This window comes from Cygnus olor, chromosome 3 (genome assembly GCF_009769625.2).
Source record: "Cygnus olor isolate bCygOlo1 chromosome 3, bCygOlo1.pri.v2, whole genome shotgun sequence".
Taxonomy (NCBI): Eukaryota; Metazoa; Chordata; class Aves; order Anseriformes; family Anatidae; genus Cygnus; species Cygnus olor.
In genome coordinates, this window is record NC_049171.1 from 110758960 (window position 1) to 110771690 (window position 12731).

At 48.4% G+C, this 12731-nt stretch overlaps 1 long non-coding RNA gene across 1 annotated transcript; it reads left to right on the forward strand.

The window, feature by feature from the left end:
• The first annotated feature begins 547 nt into the window (after positions 1–547).
• LOC121068135 lies at positions 548–5078 on the forward strand. The gene is made up of 3 exons (XR_005818645.1): positions 548–674; positions 2037–2124; positions 2919–5078. It is a non-coding gene; the product is annotated as an uncharacterized LOC121068135 (long non-coding RNA).
• Positions 5079–12731: the final 7653 nt, after the last annotated feature.

Consider the following 12731-nt stretch of genomic DNA (forward strand, 5'->3'; position numbering starts at 1 on the left):
CGGCCCCGGGGAGTGGCGGCGGCTGCGGGGCCCCCCCGGGCACGCTTGTGAAGTGTCCGCTCCTCGTCGTGCCCGGGGGGAGCTGTGGCAGGCCTGGCCCTGCTGCCGGGCACCGCAGTGCGCTGAGGGGTCCGCAGGGTGAGGGGAAAGGCACCTCAGACACTGAGGTGTCTGTGGGATGAGGTCCCTGGGAGGGATTTTCATCTCTCCAGGGGCTTGGGTGTGCTGAGGTGACGGCAGGGTGAGCTCCCTAGGAGGCTTTTTCTTCCCTACAACTGATTTATGAGGAGAAACCCACCCGGCCTCGCCTCCCCTTCCCCGCCACACGTTGGGAAATAGCTGCCCCGCTTCTGTCCACACCGCCACAATTTCAGTTGTCCTGCCACATCCAGGCCCGCAGGGCTGTAGTTCCTGAGGAAAGCCGCTCGCTGACTGATCCTTCAAGTCTAGGTCTGGAAGGGGCCTTTAGATTTTTGGGGTGGAAATTGTGTTTCTGCTCTGGTGGGTTTCAGTTTCCAAGCGGTGGCAATTCTCTTTTCAAGAACAGAAGTGGAAACTCGGAAGAAAAGTCTGTGGACTGCCAGTACCACAACGGAGGCAAGAGCCGATGAAAGCTTTGGGGCCTTCCGTATGGGCGGCTACCTGTGAGGAGCCGCAGCACATCCCTTAATATGGTACCAGAACCCACATCTTCATGGTGGTGTAACGTTAAAGTAACATTATGTTTTCATTGCTAGAGGTTCAGCCCCTAACGCTGTGCGATGTGTGAAGAGCAAGCCCGCTACCCTCCCCTCGGCAGCCTGTAGCACGCTCGTTTGAGTGCCAAAGCCGCCATCCCCTTGCCACCCGTTCGTTCCTCTGCCAAGCACAGTGTGACCCCCCCTGGGCTGTGCAAACGCGTGCCCCCTTTGGGGAGTTATGCTGCTGGATCCGCTAAATGGTCCCGGCTAATAATACCCCCCAAGACCTCTTTATTTTGGAGAGTTATTCAAGGATCCTGTGTGCAGAATGATATGATAAACATCTTGGCAGGGCTACACTGGCAGTGGAAGGAAGTGTCCGGGCAAGAGGGAGCGGCTGGGGGCAAGGAAATGGCAGGAACGTAGAAGACCAGATGTAATGATTTGGCACACTTCCACCCATCCTTTTTTTTTTTTTTTTTTTCCTTTTTTCCCCCCCTAAACGATGCTGAGATTGCATAGGCTTCCAACTTCCTTAATATCTCTCATGCCAAACATCTCTGTGTTCAGCTGGAGCGTCGGTGGGGAGCACAGCATTCAGCTGTTAGCTCCCGCAGAACCTGACTAAAGGGAGAGTTATGCCACGTGAAAAAACAACCAAGGTACAATCACGTAATTAAAAGGCCATCATAATGCATATACCCCTGAGGAGTGCTGGGGTATGGGCGGTCTTGTTAATGCTGGAGAGCTCGGCTTTCTGATCTGAATGTATTTTAATGTGTTTTGCGTTGTGTATGTGGACATTTGTCACGGTGGGGAGAAGCCCGTGCGTCTGAGATAGAGAAGCTGAAGTTTTACTCGATCTAGTTTCTTGAGTCATTTCCTGTGGATTTACAAGATCTCACATTTGATCTCTGCTTTCACTGTCATGCTAATTTGGGTGCTGCTAAGCTGTTTATTCCTGGAACAATTTCTCTCACTGTACAACCCTCTTATTATTACGTATATGCTGTTCGTACTGACAAATATTGGATTTTTTTTTTCGAATATTCAGGTTGCAGTACTGGTTCTTGTGAGTAGTGCTTCCAAAGGGACTGATTTTTCTGAATGAAAGGGCTCTCCGAGGTGCGATTTCTGCTTGTGCATTGCACTGTTTGCATACAGAGATTCTGCTTACACACTGAACAGCCTTTCCCCGAGATGGGATCGTTATGGTACCTGCAATTAATTAGCCATTGGTGGCAGAGCTTCAAGACAGCACCTTCTGTGTGCTAATGATTTGCATGCCATGAATATTTTGCGCTTCTTATTTGAATGGAAAGTTCGTTGTGCAGAGTGATATTTTATCTGTTGCAGAGAACCTGGTGTATGGACACTGCTTCTGTTTGGACTGAAAACAGACTTCCCTGAGGGCTGTTACACCTTTAGCTGACACTAATTTTAGGTGAGAAGCGCTGGAATTTGGCAGGACAGAGTTCAGAATGGTGTTTACTGCAGGCTTGCAATGTAGCCTGTTGCCTTCCCATGTTCTTGCCTCTAAAACCTTAGAGTCCCTTAGAGCTGAAGTCTTCCACGCAGCTGAAGTAGGAACCTCAATATGAATATCGGTACCTTGTTGACTGTGCTGGTTTCAGTGGCTTTTCCACTGACTCACTCTGTGACTTTGAATGAGTGAGGAGTGGAAGTTGTCAGTCCTGATTCACTCCATCCTCCAGACAATTACCCCCCGCCCCAATAATTCTTTTGAGCAACAATCATACTTTAAAAGCAATGATAACATCCATGTTTTCCCCCCATTATAACAGCTCAGAACATAAGAGCTGCAGAAACGATCTGCAATGTCTGCAGTCAGCTTGAAAGCTTTCAGAGCTGACACATTTTGGTAGGTTGCAGAGTTAGGAAATACAAAGCTTTTTTCAGCAGGAGTAGGATTTCCGCATGCGGTTTAGAGAATTGTTGCAAGGATTTCGGGTAGCTGCCAGGGGAAGAGGAGTTAGAGAGCTCCTTGCAGTCTTCCCAGGATGTTCTTCAAAAGGACACCAAAACCAGAACAAGAGAGCAGAAAGGGACCCTTGCTGCCAAATGGACTGCTTCACCCAAAAAACAAGAAAACCACCATTTTCTGGGCTTTTTTTTTTTAATTTAATTAAATGATGTGTTTTACTAGGGACAGAAAATGTTCTTTATCTTGACAAAGCTTATGCCATCTCTTTGCTACTGCATGGATGCACCTCTCAGTACAGCTCTGGGATGCTGGCGGCCAGGGGAGAAGGACTGGAAGGGAAGAATGTGGAAGGAGAGCAGAGATCTCAGAAATAACCCAGCGCTCACAGGTTAAATAAAAGAGACAACTGAATTGAGGAGCAGCTTGGTGCTTTCACCTGGAGGAAGAGGGGGAGCAGGAGCTCAGCCCTTTCTGGACACCAGAGGACAACAGCCATGTCCTGATGGCCAGGATGGCATCAATCAACTCTTGCCATCAACCAACTCAGTCAACCATGAGTCCGACATGTGGGACAACCCTAGTTCCATTCACTGCTGTATTCTCTAAACCCTGTGCTCTCTTTCACCCTCTTCCAAAATAAGAGCAAGGGTTATTGAAATCAAGTGATTGTGAGGAAAAGGGGGCTTTTCAAAACCCTTTCATACCTACTGGGCTCTCTGATGTCCTCTTAATATACAGCAGTAAGTGATTTATAGCCCTCCTGACGTGATGGTTTGGTGTTTCCTTTGTGTGCATAACTTCCTTTTGATATAAGGGGATGATAACAAACCCAAATTGTAATCTCATAAGCACATGACACATTGTCTTTGTGGTGCAGATAGCAGGAAAATGCTCTGATCTTGAGTTCAGAGCTTCACCCCCCCCAAATTTCACCCTGGTGACAGAATGGCATCAGCAGGCTCAGTGAGACAGCAGTGTTGGCAGGAGGGTTTCCTTCAGACCTGGTGATTCTGGCTGATATTTGTTGGGAGTCCTCCTGGAGCTGAGTCCCTGGTGTGGACTGAACAAGAGATGGGCGCACAGTTGCTTCTTGAACTTCTTTCACATCTTTTGGATGAGTGCCTGGGAGGAAGAACTGGTGCAAAGCCTTCACGTAGTACTGTGGGCTCCCCAGCAGAGCTTTGCTGCTGGCCCCTCCCAATTCAGCGTGCGCCCTGTCCCATCGCATCGAAGGACGAGCATGCACAAACTCTACTGCTGTCACAGATGTGCCAGTAACCTAGGGGGCTAGTCCTAAAGCTGGGCTACTTTTGGCACCAGGGAAGGGCTGCCCTCCCCTCAAGGTGCCTTTCCACCCTTGGGAGCTTCCTGCATTTATGGTGCAGCTGTTTCCAGGTTCTCATGGGAGCCGAATGAACAGATGCCAAATAATCTGTCTTCAGGGAGCACAAAAATGGATGGATGAGGGAAAGACCTTGGAGCTGTGCACACCTTCTTCTCCCCTCCTGGGGGAGTATTTGAATTAGGCCTGAACCCCTCAGGAGCTTGACTGTAAGAAAGTCGCCTTCCTATTCCCAAAGTTCACTCCAAAACCGCCTTTCTCCTTTTGTCACACAGCTAATGGGAGACCATCCCTTCTGTGTCTCCTGCACTGCGAGGCTCTTTGGTCAGCCTCAGCAGGTGACGGGATGGACCAGTGTCTACTTATGTTGGCACAGGGCAAAACCAGTATTCATGGCTTGACTTGCTTTTCTCACCAAGCATCCTGCCCTGCTCAGAGGGCCCTGGTTAAATGCCTGAGCAGCTCTAGCAGCAGGTTTACCCAGCTGTGACAGGTACCCCCACAGGTATTGATCAGAAAAGGCTTCCAGAGATAAATTAAGCTTTTGAAATACAACAGCGAGCTAGTGGCTGGGTCCCACATTGAGAGGCTTATGGTGCATGGGGCCAATGAGTCGATCAAGTGCCATATGTACCCTGCATGTCTTCTCCTTAACTGAGCCCTGCTCAGTGACACTGACCCACGCAGTCCCTTACAGATGCTCAACAATATTTAATTTCAAAGGGTAACAATTCACCCTCTTCTCCAGGCAGCTATTTTTCCTTGTGTCAATGTCCTCAGAGCAACTCCAGCTAGGCAAATATAGCACATGGCTTATGAGAGCACTGGAAGGACTTAGAGGTGGGGAGCTAAGGCTACAGAAAGTTCATGGTTAACCCAATATGCTGTGGGATGGCTCTCACAGGGCTAAAGCCACAGGACACACCGAGGAGACGGGGAGGAGAGGTCAGCGGTCCTGCAGAGGACCAGCCATACCTCGGCCAGCCATCCTCCGAGACGCTTGCATCGCTGCTCCCAAGAATTCCCATGAAAAATAATCACACGCTCCTTTTATGTCCTTGTAATCACAAACATGTTATGCTTCCCTGCCCACTTCTAAAGAGAAAAGTCATTAGTCACCCCACACAAATCTTTTGGGATGGCACATACGCTCCGGTATGTATCCCAGCTCTGTCTACAAGGGAAGGAGGACGCGCAGCCCTGCTCTCTGTGTGGTTATTAACAGGCGCTGCCATTTGCAGGAACTGGTTGCAAGTCTTTCATGTGCTTACTGCCAGCCACATCTCCAGCAGCATTTGCTGTCGGGATTAACGAAGCCTGGAATTGCAAATCCAGGTTATGGGAGCTTCGGGCCTGCAAAGGAAAAACAATCCGAGGCATCGGTGTACTGAAGTGGCGGCTGAAGGGCTGCTTTTGTTCCTTCTGCAGTTAATACTCTCATGCTAAAATTGCAAACTGTGAGGAGTGGGGGTTAATTTAGGGGTTGTTGTGACAGGAGAATTATTCAGAGTTTGCTGAAAAACTGCAAATGGAAGCTATTCTGGAAAATGGGCTTTGTTTCCATACTCAGAAGTATTTGGTTTATGTTTCGGGGATTCTCAAGGAGACCTCCTAGACCCATGGCAGGTAAACATTTGCCTTTGATTCTGTTTTTCTCTTCAAGTCTATAAACCCCAGCATTTACACATAAATGGATGTGCTGAAAGCTATGTTTAGGAAGAGAGAATTTCATCCCCTCCTGCACGTACTTTTAGCACGTGATAATTGTTTGGCTGCAGCTTTGCAAAGTATGGCCAGAGGGGTGGTTTGTACCGGAGGAGGCACACGACTCTGATGGTAACTGCCTGATTCAGCCCCACCGAAGGCGGTGGCAGCAGGATCAGACCATCCAGCAGAGACCTTGTATTTTACTTACCATAACGTACCTTCAGTGGCTATGGCAAACTCCTGCCCCAACAATTTCACACATCAGAGAAGTCCCATTGGTGGCATTAGGAACACACGTGTGTGTATGCAAGGATCAGGTGCGTGTTCAGGGTCGCACGTGTTCAACGTGGATGTCAACCTCAGCAAAACTGTTTCAGAAAGGTTTTTCATTGCCCCGTGCTTCTGGGGGCACAAAGACCAAGGTGCTCAGCAGCATCCAGACGTCTGGCTTCTTATGCATCCCCAACTTGGCAGCATTCTCTGGCATTTTAACCGTTTTGTCACCTTTTATTTGTTTAAACAGGGGGCTTAGCAAGCGTTTTAGTGACTGCTGATATGTTTTGTTAATGTCATTGGTTTTGCCTTCATTGTACCTATCACACAGGTTGGGCGCTTCCTTTAGTTTTCCCTTTCTGCTGCTTCTCTCCTGGGACATGTAGTGCAAAGCTCGTCAAGGAGTGACAGAACTAACCTGACTGACCGCATGGCCTGTACAGGTTGCCTAGCATATAATGGCTGCTTCTTGTACCAAAACCATCGCTGCACCAACAGTATTTAATTTATTGCCACATAAAGTGCTCTGGATAGCTGTGACATTGAAAAGTTGCTTATAAACTGGCTCTTCCTCAGCTCTAAAGAGATTTGGATCTTCTCTTTGACAATTCTGGTTCCAAGAAAGTAATAAATGTGAAAGCTCTCCTAGAAGACTTGAGCGAACCGAGTGGTCTGATCAAAGGCCGGGAGATGGCAATCCGGATTTTGGCCCTCAAAATCCATCTTACAGAATTTTCTTTCTCATCAGCATTTTCCAAGTATCAGGGAGAGGCTAATCACTAATGAACATCAGATTCTGAGAAAAGATAATTACCCAGCTCATGAATGATACACGGCTACTTTTGATAGAGCTCATATGGTCTTATATACTAATTGCCATTAGTATCTTTCAGTGTCCTTGATAAGGACAAGAAGAGCAGAAGAAATGAGAACACGAGGAGATGCCCAGGTGTCAGCGGGAGAAGTCAGACTCAGGAGCACTTGGAGTCATCTAGGACAGGAAAACATCCGCTGGAGCTCGAGTCCCTGTGCTCATTTACATGTGCCTAATTGTTGGGCTGTAAGTGGTATTAAAATCACCTCAAAACCTCCATTCCCCTGTAGTTCGCTATCAGAAAGGACAGAAATATATTCTAACATGTTTTTGAGACATACCAGGATTTACTCCAAACTCAGCAGAATTTTGGAGTAAAACTGACTGATTCGCACCTAAATACCACACTGCTCATTCTCTTCCCATGGTTTATATCAGCGTCGATTAAAACAAAACCTTGGTGCAGAGCCACCCCAGCAGACTGTACACGGCTGTAATCTTCTGCCTGGTGTGGCCTGAGTAAATGTGCTCCAGTGTGCATTTACACCCTAGGAAAAATTCTTTACGTCCTGATTTCCAAGTTTTAAAATAACTCTCTATAGATGAAACACATTTCTTGCCATCCAAAGAAGTGTTTTCACCTACAAATATTTTTTGCTGCCTAAACAAGAGCCCTTTCCTTTGCACTTGTGCCAACATGCAACTTGGATAAAGAATTAAACTTAGATCCCTACTTATAATGCTTCCCCCCTACTTGTTTTTTTTTTTTTTTTTTTTTTTAATAATGGCTGTAAGACATACACCGTCTCTCTTCTGAATTTTAATCTTTCTAATGAAGGTGTGTTTGAAGAAGGCACGCCCTTCAGAAAGTGTTTTGTGGTATCATATTTGCGCCTTTACTGTTGAGGACCAGTTGCCTTTTCAATTTTAAATGCACTTTTCAGGGTCTTGCATCACAGAGGCCTAAATTAAAACACACCATAAAGGGGCGCAGCATATGCATTCATACTGGAATTTGCACTGCGACATGAAAGATACCCAAACACCGCATGTAATTTTGAGGATGAGCAAGGCTTGGCCTTTCAGATGTCCCACGCGAGGGAAGCACCCACATCCCGCAGGATTGCGAGCTTCTGAATCATGGAAGTCGGGTGAGAAAGCCTCGAGTCCCTGCTGGCTTGAAGACGTGTGTGGCTGCAAAAACCCAGCCTGGCACTGGCCGGAGCAACCCGGGGAGCTGCAGGGCTTGGGGATGTGGTAGATCATGTTCTTTGCCTCCCAGCTCCTCTTCCACGTGGTTTTCAAGGTCAAGGTCTGGTGGCTGCCTGTGGTGTGAAGGTATTTTTGGTTGGTAGGCTCAGACAGGCTGGTGGTGCTTGGTGTGAGGAATTGTTTGCTTATCTCTGTGTGTGTTTCTTTTAATGAAGACTATCAGGGAAAATGTTTCTTCTCCTGTATGGTGGTATGGATGAAGAGCAATACCACTGGCACCTTTATTTCAGAAGGCGAGACCAGCAGCTGGCCTTTAACACAGCTCCCTGAAGGTGTGCTGCCCCATGAACCCAGCCATGGGCTGCGCATCCCCGCAGAACCAGTCCTCCTTTCCGGGCCCGGATGGGATTGATGCCGAATTTCTTCTCCCTGGAGCTAAAGGGGAGCAGCGGGTGTGGAGGTGGAGCTCCATGCTCCAGCTGGAACAAGTCTTCCTCTTCTGCCTGTATTTGGAGCAGTCCTTACCCATACCATACTGTTGGGAGGAGAGATTTTGCAATCCATTTTGAGTATCAGGCATCAGCAGTCCCTCTCTCCGAGTGCTGTGGTTGGAGAGTATCCTGGGCTAATTTCGGAAGCATGGTTCTCCCCCATGTAACATGGCCCTAAACATTAGCCAGTCCCCCACGGGGTTACCAGGCTCGACACAAATGTGCTGGCCAAGCTCAAAAGGAAGAGGAAATCTGGGAATACTCGCTACCAAAAGACACCGCCTCCCTTGACTTTTTCATCTGCAGAACAATGGCTTACAGACGGTTTTGAACTGGAAGGTGTTGTTGACCTTTTTCCTTTTCTTCTTTTGACTTTTGTTTCCTGTAAAACAGCCTCTGGCTTCGCTTAGCCTGGTCATCGGGTCCCTGGGATTCCCCTCCCCATCCTCTCCCAGTCGTGCTCCCTCTCCCAGGTCCCCTGCTATGTGAAGTTGCTGACAGAGGACATTTCTGGTGAAGCTGGGAGCCATGAATACAAGAGCTAATCCTCCCAAAGGAAGCGTTGTTTTTGTTCTTTTTACTTCCACGTCCTCAAATAAGTCTTAAATCTTTGCTCTGTGCCCGGGTAGGTCCACCTAGGACTTGCCAATGTCCTATAAATTCTGATTGACTCCCTTGCTGAGTCCATGGAACCAGATGCTAAATCTGTCTTATTAAAAAAAAAAAAAAAAGAAAAGAAAAGAAGAAAAAAAAGAACAATAAAGCCCTAATTGAAATATTTTGCTGAAAAATGTCACAGTGTAGTGATTTTTGAAACAAAAGCCCAAGAAACATTTTTCGCTTTTCTAAACTAGGAAAAGAAATGCAGGCGTATACTCCTTTGGTTGGGCTGGAACTGGCAAAGCCTGAGACGTTGTCCTCAGTGCCAGCTTTGGGGAACAGAGCACGTGGCTTTGTCTTTCTATGTGTATTTGTGTGTTTGTGGTGAATATGGAAGTCTCGGGAAATTTTGTGATGGTGTTAAGGAGCAGAAGGCTGTCTTGGGCACTCAGGTGGCTCCTTTGGTGCCCTCCGTAACCCCAGCCGAGCCACTGGGCCCCAATATTATTTTGACCTGTGTTTTCCTCTAGATATGACTTGTATTGCAGCACGCCCTCTCAACCTGCGATCCCACCCCAAGAAGACAGGACTCTGCCTTGCAGGAGATGCGTGCCTGACCCATCTCCACCTTCCCAGCTCTTGCTCCCTTCAGTCATCACCCAGCTAAGTGCATTCAGTGCGTTCACACCCCTGCTCTCCCGGGTCTCCGGGGCTGTGAGGACAAAGGCACTGCTGATCCCACGCTGAGGGGTGATTCTCGTGCGTGCAATGTCTTTCGGCTGCAGGGTTCCCTGGCCGAAACGCGGATGTGCCACGTGAAAATGAAAGTGAGCTCGGCCACAGCGAAACCACAGAGCAGCGGCCGAGCCTCCGGTGCCGGGGGAGGCAGCGCAAGGCGCCCTAAGTTTTACATCAGATTTTTGGAGGGGTGCAAAAGGCATGGACGTGCCCATCGGTGGGACCTCTGTAAGAACAAAATGTCTTTGGGATCCCCGCTACCGAGGCCGGTGTCGCAGGATTTCCGTGTGCTTGTGCTTATCTTCTAGACGAGCTGTCCTGGGGAGGAAAAGTCAGAGGCGCACGCAGGTACAGTGAGCGCAGCTGTCTGTTGTGGCACGAGAAGGAACCGCCGGAAACCCGCTGAGGAAGACGCAAAAAAAAAAAAACAAAAATGTGAAAAGGGGAAAAGGGGGGAGGGAAGAAGCTGTTTTTCTCAACGCTTGGCTGCCCTTGCGAGCAGAGTAACGTCGTGAAAGAGGCAGGTGGAGGCTGTCAAAACCTTCCTGTGTTCTGGGGATGCTGAAGCACAGGGAAATGTCGCTGCAGGACATGGAGCTTAGCGTGTATTGTTTTCGGGAGCATGTATGCCTGTCGGCAGACTGAGCAGCTTGCTGCGCTGATAAAGCTCGTTTTGGCTCTGGAGTGGGGGAAACTGAGCCCTGGGAGCAGGTCGGCTTGCCAAAGCCGCATGGTAACACGGTTAGAAAGAAGATTAAACAGGAACAGATTCCCCCTGCCCTGCCCGCTTCACGCATGTACGCAAAGACTGTACCTGCACCAAGGTCTGGAGATGCTCCTGAAACTCATGAGGCAGGCAGCCTGGCTAACATCGGCCAACTTCTTATGTAGAAAGCTAACAGTAAGTAAAAGGGGGTCCCTGAGGTTTAGGTTTGTCCCGAAGCAGAAGAACAGAGCTTTGTAGCTCGTTCTGTGTTTGCCCCTGCGCTGCATGGCAGAGAGGCATAAAGAGCCTGGAAAATCCTGGGAAAATAATAGCTGCCTCCAGGGTCTGGAAAACAGAGAGGAAAAAGAACTGGATTTGGTCAAAGTGAAAGAAATGTCCGTTTTTCTACTTTGTTCGGGGGAAATGAGAAAAACCCAAACGTGTTATTTGGGGTCAACCTGAATCGCATTTTGAATGTAATGTTTTGTTTTGAGGTTAGTTGCCCCTCGTGCTTCTCACACTCTTTTATTTCAGGTCTCTTTTGAGTGGAAAATGCCACTTCAAAATAGCAAATCAAAGGGTTGCATTTAAGAGGCATTGAAATAAAATGCTGTGGCATTTTCAGACCATTTCTTTCAAAGAATGTAGATATGGATGTCTTTTCCCCCTATATTTTGGGTACAGTTGAAAATGTTTGCCATGTTTCATTCATTTCGGAAGCTCCAAAATTGCATGTTTTGGTTTTGCTTTTTTTTTTTTTTTTTTCTTTTACTGGACGTTCTTTGGCCTCATTCAACTGCTGCCAAGCAATTGCTTCTGCAGAAAGAAGAAAAGGGAGATTTGTAACCGGGTGCGTGGGGGGGTGACACTTGGTGGTAGCAAAAGGCCCCAGGAGCGCTTGCAGCTCCTGGTTGTGTCCTCGGTGCAGAGGACGAGGCTCACAGCAGCTCCTGTGATCCCAGCAAGCTCAAGATTTCCCAGTTTGCTGGCAGGTTGTGCATGGGTACATGTGCGGGGTCAGACGAGAGGAGCTGGGGGCTGGTTTTATTCGTACGTGCCCCCTTCAGCCAGTTTGCCCCAACAGGGGCTGCCCGGCGCATTCGAGCCTTGCAGGCGAGGGGCGTGCAGAGGAGGAAAGTGCCTTGTGCTCACCCCAGATAAGAGAGGTGATACTGATAGGCCGGAGGGAAACATCCCCAGCAACTGACTGAAGCAGCAGTGTGGTTTGCAGCCCGAGTGTTTGCCCGACGTGCTGGCACCCGTGGGCAGGGACGGGTGGGAGCTGGGCCCGGGGGAAATACCACGCCACCATGCCCCTGTTTGAGCAGGCACTTTGTTGGCCTGCTGACCATTCTGCAGTCGGACAGCCAAGTCCTGGAGCTTCTCTTTCCAGCTGTAATATCTGACGTGAGGGCAGTAACACTTTAAAAACACCTACAAAGGAACGGGCAGCTTGGGCGATGGGCATATCCTAGAATCACAGAACCATCTAGGTTGGAAAAAAACCTTCAAGATCATCAAGTCCAACCGTCAACCTGACCTACCGTGTCCCATCACTAAACCACATATCCTTCCAGACCAACAAATAATGCTGTGTGTTCCAACTAGCAGGAGGCAGAAATTCCAAATCCCTGCCATTTGAAATGAGCTGATTCTTTTCCTGATTTTGCCACAGCTGGCCAGCTGTGGCCCTCTGTAGTTGTTCCAGCATGCAGTGCTTTGTGATGAAGTGGTGGGGTCTCAGCAGGCCTCATTCTGTCACTGGAACAATGGAGCACGGACTTTCTTTATATCCTGAAGGGCATCGAATAATACGAGCAAGAAAAGTTGTCCAGCTGTGCTTCAGCTGGAATAGTTTTCTCTGTTCACTTTTTTCTGGTCAGCCTTAGCGGAACAGCCTCATTTGCTTCTCATCCGAGAAGGCTACTCAAAATGTAAGTGGAAAACCAGATTTAAGAAGTGGCTGGCGTGAGCAAGCAAGAATTGCCCCTGCTGTAATAACCTTCCTTTTGCTGGGATTGTATTAAGGAGTAATTTGTCTTGCTGCCTGGTAGCTCAGTTCCCAAGCTGAATGGTGGCATCATTGGCACCTAAAAATTCATTCCTAACCTCGGACACCTCGGCTGGTTTACGCGTGTAAAGCTCATGTAGCTTGGTAAAGTCGTCGATGACAAATAAAGGAATACTGACCCAAACTGCCTCCCATCTGGCAAGAAATGGGGT